Raw genomic sequence first — 6,420 nt, 5'->3', positions numbered from 1 at the left:
TTGAACTTCACTTTCTCCAACTTTATTGAATTTTTCTTGGGTCAAATAAAATCCCCAACCCACATGGATTTAAAGTTCAGCATTAACCGAAAAGCTCAAGATCATAATGGAAATGTATCAAAGCTCTTAGGTATAGAAAATAGGATGGATTACACCTTACATAATTAGTGGCAATTTCATTCATTCATTCAACAAACATTTTGTTGGGTGCATATTCAACAAAAGTGCTAGGTACTGTTTTAGTGAAGAAGATATTTTAGTAAACAAAGAAGACAAAATTTCTGACCTTGTGGAACTTATATTCTACCAGAAAAAGGCAAATAATAAATATAATAAATTAAAGAATGATAAAGTGTGTCAGAAACCATTAAGTATTATGGGGAAAAAATAGAACAGGGTAAAGGGAGATGGGGGGCTGGAGGTGTGGGGGATGATTGCAGTTTTACATAAAGTGGCCAGGGTAGGCCCTGCCAAAATGGTGTGATTTGCACAAAGACAGGAAGAGTGAGGGCTATTTGGAATATTATTGCATTCCAGGCGGAATAAACCCGGGCAAAGCCTCTGGGGTGGGAGTGTGCTTGGTACATGTGAGAAACAGTTTGCTGGACAGAATGAAGCGGGGAAGCTGCAGGCAGTGAAATGAGAAGGAGAATGTTGATTACCCAATAATCAATTTTAGGCCGTCATCCGGGCTCTTGTCTTGAAGAGAGGTGAGGAGGCCATGGCAGGTTTTGAGATAATCTGACACACTTTAGAGGGATCACCATGGCTTCTGTGTGGAGAATAGATAATGTGGAGTTTAGGGTGGGGAGAAGAACATGGTGGGCAGGCAATTGCAATAATTCAGGTGAGAATTTATAAAGCTTCCACACATAGTATTTTATTAAACAGATAATTCTCTACATCTCTCTTTATATTAGAGATAATCACCACATTTTCTTGATTCTTATATGAAGCACAGCTGTGAGTGTCTGCCACACACAAAGCACTATTTTAGGGAAGCTACCTGAGCCTAGGCCTTGCTTTAGTATAAGTTTTTTGAATGAAGCGACCCTGTTCTCTCCCTCCCTCCGGCCTGCCCTTGGTTGACTGAGAGGGAACTGGGCTCAGGGGTAGGTCCACAGCAGGCGGGTCCTCCAGGACTGGCCAGGGACAAAAGGAGAGCTCTACATCGTTTTGAGCTGATGCAACCAGATTCTTCTCAGGAATTTAACTGAGGAGAATGAAAAGAATACTAGTTGATAACAGAAAGAGAAGGGGACACACAGGAGCAGACAGGTTAATAGTGGAACACTAGAGTAAAGAACATTTATGAAGTTCTTGTTCTCAGGTCCATAGGGAAACTTAGGGATCAGAATGACCTTCTAGTTTCTGGTCCTATTAGTCTGATTCCAAACACTTCCTGCCTTTCCAGGGTTTCCGTGTGTTGACTGAAAAAAATGCACAACCTAAAAGTTGAGAGTTAGGTTTTATTTGGTGGATTTTCTGAGGACTTCAAGCCCAGGAGGCAGCCTCTCAGATCACTCTGAGGGACTGCTCCCAAAAGGTAAGGGGGGAGCCAGGATATATAGGAATTTTGCAACAAAAACCAGGTAGTTGGAATATCAAAAGATTACTGTTAATTTAAGAAAGCCAGACATCTCAAGTTAATGTATTTAGCACTTTTCTATGTATGGGAAGATACAAGAGTCTGGGCTTATTGAAATCATTCCTTTGACATGCACCTCAGCTATCTGGGGCCAGTGTCCTGTGTTTTCTCATCCTGAGTCTCCTCCGGGTGCACCGTCGGGGGTGGCTGCAGCAGGTGACTGCTTGATGCTGGGCATCCTGTTTCCATCCTGAGTTCCCTCAGGGCTCACCACTGGGGAGGCTGCAATGTGATGGCTGCAACATCCTTTGTTTACTGATATGGCAGCAACATTTTTCATTCACATGTGTATGTGAGTACTTATATTACCATCCCACCTCATCTTATATTCTTTCAGGTAAATTGGGTATATATCTATTTCTTACAAATAAAAGAGCTTAAGAGAAGTGAAAACCACTAGTGTAACAGTCTTTTTGCATTCATAATCATCTGTGAGTCATTTTAGTCTATCGAATTTGGAAAAGAATTTTATTTTCTATGCCCTTAAGATGTAGTGTATAAGATCACAGGCTTAGGAGCCAGGCTGCCTGAGTTCAAATGCCAGGTCCATCTTTTTACCAGCTATGTGATTTGGGGCAAGTGATTTTTCTCAGATTCCACATCTATAAAAAAAAGAGATAACAATACTTCTTAGAGTTGTTGAGACAATTAAATGGATGAATACAGAAAGCCCTCCAATGATACCTGGTAAATAGTAAAGACTCCATAGGCATCATCATTTGATGATGAAACAAACCATTATTTCTAGTGATAAAAAAAAAAAATACTCCAGGTGACTGCTATCATGGGTGGGTTAACTGCTATTTGTTAGGGCAGCAGTATTTTCTATTGAATAATTTAGATTCCTTCAAAATAGACAATCTCTACACTCTATCGGCATGTTTCAGTTAACAAAACTTTTCGTTAACTGCAGAGAAAGAGTTATTCATGGGAAAGGGAGAACAGGCAGGTGTAGCTTTTGAGTACCTACTCCATGCAGGAAGGACCTGGTGTTTGGTGCTGGGGAAAATGATAGTGACACTCAAGGAACTCAAAACTTAACTCATGACTTGAATCTAAGCTTCAGGAGGACTTAGAGGATTTTTCTTTTTTCTAATTACCTAGCACCTAGAATATAGTAGGCACTGAATAGATATTTTTGAATGAATCAATAAATGTTGGATAAATGAAAAGTAACCACAATGAACAAAAAGGCAATCAGGATTTCAAAGCTAGAGGAGAAATCCCTTTTTTTATAAAAAAAGGGCTATGGAAACACAGAGGGAGAGGTGATAAATTCTGACCAGGGTGTTGAACCAGGTGTATGGGAATGAAAGCTTCCGCATCTGAATTGGACCTTGAAGACAAGAGTTTTGACAGGTGGTCCAATGGGTGGGGCTCAAAGGAAGAACCTTTCTAGCAGAGGAAATTCCAAATTATTAGGGATGTAGAAGTGCATAATTAATCTGGAGTATAGAGTCTGGATTGATTAGAATTGAGAGAACCTGGTGGAAGGCAAGAGGGGTCCAATGGGTATGGCAAGAGATGAGACTGAAAACGTTTGGAATCAGAATGTAAAATGACCTCCTGTACTATGCTTTGGATTTTATCCTATAGGCATGAAATTAAAACAAAAATAGTTTCTACTGAATTATATATACTCATATGCTCATTATATTTAAACAATATCAAATATTTGTTAGCATAACATAGACTTAATGATCTCTGAGTTTTTTTGTTTTTGTTTTGTTTTTTTTTTATAAACTGAGAGATGGAGTTTCATAGACTTATTGATGGAGATTTTTTTTTTTTAAATTTTATTTATTTATTTATTTATTTACGGCTGTGTTGGGTCTTCGTTTCTGTGCTAGGGCTTTCTCTAATTGCGGCAAGTGGGGGCCACTCTTCATCGCGGTGCGCGGCCCTCTCACTATCGCGGCCTCTCTTGTTGCGGAGCACAGGCTCCAGACGCGCAGGCTCAGTAACTGTGGCTCACGGGCCTAGTTGCTCCACGGCATGTGGGATCTTCCCAGACCAGGGCTCGAACCCGTGTCCCCTGCATTGGCAGGCAGATTCCCAACCACTGCGCCACCAGGGAAGCCCCAATATTTATCTATTTAAATGTTATACTATTTGTAATATAAGTTTTAGTGAAAGTTATACTTAGTTTTGAACTAATTAATAAATCAATATATTATGTAGTTTTCTGTTTAATGCCTTATATTCATTATTAATATTTCTTTATAATTTAAACTTATGCCTGCTGATTATTAATAACAGTTGATTTTTTTATGTTAATTTTTTTTAAAACTTTTTATTTTATATTGGAGTATAACTGATTAACAATGTTGTGATAGATTCAGGTGCACAGCAAAGTGACTCAGCCATACATATACATGTATCCATTCTCCCCCAAACTCCCTTCCCATCCAGGCTGCCACATAACATTGAGCAGAGTTCCCTGTGCTCTACAGTAGGTCCTTGTTGGTTATCCATTTTAAATATAGCATTGTGTGCATGTCGATCCCATATGCCCTAACTATCCCTTCCTCCCATCCTTCCCCCCTTATAACCATAAGTTCATTCTCTAAGTAATTACTGTTGATTTTTGACCCACTTGTCATTTACTGTGATCACAGATGTTTGGTCTTATTTCTGTCAGCTTCTTTTGAGCTCTTTGTCTTTTCTCTTTCTAGATGAATAGAGATTTATTTTGGCATTATTTTTTCTAATTATTTGGAAATTACACAGGCTCTTTTTTTATTCTGTTAGTTTATCTGTAAATGTTCAGAAATCAGTTACTTTTCTTTATTCCTCAAAATCAAGAATAACATCACATATGCTGACACTTCCTGATATAGGCTGAACAATTTCCTTCTTACTTCCTATATAATTTTCTGTTCTTTCCCAGTTTTTTTATGAGTATCCATTGGCATTTTTACCTTGATGGTTATTAATTTTTTTACATCATAGAGCCTCTCTTTTAAGAATGATTTTGGCATTTATGTTGTTTCACAACAACATTAACCACACATATTTATGTGTGTATATTTGATCTGGGTCCTGCTGTCTCTCTGACCTTGTTTCCTTCAACTCCTCCCCTTGCTCACCAGGCTGTAGCTATCTTGGTCTTTTTCTCCAACACTTAAGCTTGTTCCTACTTCAGAGCCTTTGCATTTGCTGTTCCTGTTGCCAGGATGTTTCTTCTTCAGATCTTTGCATGGTGGCCGCTTGTCATCACTCACCCGAGCTGTCACTACTCAGAGGCCTTCCATGGTCCCCTCCACTAAAGCACCGCCCACCTCATCCACCCCAAGCCCAGGTGCTCATTCACTCTCTCCCTCCTTACTTCAGGTTACTTCCTGCACCGGCTTATCACTCTCTAACAGGATTCTATTTGGTTATTGGCTTACTTACTTTTTGGTTTCCTATTTATTTTCCTTTCCCTCCCACTAGAACACAAGCTCCATGAAGGTAGACACCTGGTCTATCTTGCTCATCATTTTACCCCAGTGCTTAGAACTATAACTGGTATGTGTTAGACTGCTGATATTTGGCAAATAAATATTTGTTGAATGAATGAATGAATGAATAAATCCTTGCTTTTGTAAAAATTGTGAATAATATTTTATTTAGTCATTTTTGTTTATAACTGAAACTCTGGGAATTCAAAATTAACATCCTTGCCCGTGAGCTTCTTATAGACGCCAGAAAATGTTTCAAACTTGTGCTCCACATTGTTCTGCTGTCAGAGTCATGCACGGCTGTCAGAGTGCGGCTCCTGGGACACTTTTGCTTATTTTTTGTACGGCTTTTTCGAGTTGGCTTAGGCAGAATTCTCCTCTGAGCAATAAAGACAACTTGATTCCTGCTGCACTTCTTCTCCAACTCCCACATCACAGCAGGACCTGGATTTTCTGGAAAGGTTTCAGTTGAGGAACAGGAACAAAGATTATGATAGCTTTCCGACCACCACCACCTTCAATTTTCTTGGTGGCCATGATGTTCAGCTCCCGCAGCTGGGCCTTGAGGTCTCAGTTCATCTCCAGCTCTAGGAGGGCATGAGAGATGCCCTACTCGAACTCTTCAGGCTTCTCGCCATTGGGCTTCACGATCTCCACGATGGCACTGAACATGGCCCGGACCTTGCCAATGTGGCCAACATTTGCTGCCGCCGCCGACACTAGTAGGCTTAGGAAGAGAAGTCCTTGATTTTTCTAAGGGTGCCTTCTTATTCTTCAAAACCCTGTGGAGTTGCTGGGCCTCCAATCAGTGTGCTCTGGGCCAATCCTCCATCTGCCTTTCTGTATTAATCCTCAGCCTTGCTATCTGGAGAATGGTGGTCATTGCCTCCTTCCTTTTAAGGACAGGCGGGATCTCCAGGAGGCCAATCTGTGGTGAAGGGGCAGCAAAAGCTGGGGGTAGAGGGTCCTTGGTCACAAGGGCCAGCACACTTGCAAATGGAGTGGACTAATTCATTTATTTTGAAAACAACTGATTTTGACGTAATGTCTTGTTAGTAACCAATTCTATATGGTTGCTTTAAGAAATAAACATGTTTTTTTCTCTTTTAAGACTTAAAAATATTGCATATACTATGAAATTAATTGTTTTCTGGTTGCTGAATTATTAAAACTGCCACATATTTAATCAGAGTAATTAATGGGATTTCTGAAGGAAAAATGTTTGGAATAAGGTTGGATTTGTGGGTAAGGCAGGCTGAAGTGAAGTCTGATAAAATTTAAGAGATGAGGGTTGGTGCTAAGGATCTGAGCTAGCTGGGGGCTCTTGCT

At 40.0% G+C, this 6,420-nt stretch overlaps 1 pseudogene; it reads right to left on the bottom strand.

Annotated features, from left to right (window-relative positions):
• Window positions 1-5,273: 5,273 nt before the first annotated feature.
• LOC137769440 (small ribosomal subunit protein eS7-like) lies at window positions 5,274-5,763 on the bottom strand (annotated as a pseudogene).
• Between the last annotated feature and the right edge of the window lie 657 nt (window positions 5,764-6,420).

Source organism: Eschrichtius robustus, chromosome 9 (assembly GCF_028021215.1).
Source record: "Eschrichtius robustus isolate mEscRob2 chromosome 9, mEscRob2.pri, whole genome shotgun sequence".
Classification (NCBI taxonomy): domain Eukaryota; kingdom Metazoa; phylum Chordata; class Mammalia; order Artiodactyla; family Eschrichtiidae; genus Eschrichtius; species Eschrichtius robustus.
The sequence above is the reverse complement of the archived record's forward strand: the minus strand, read 5'-3'. Positions and strand labels throughout refer to the sequence as shown.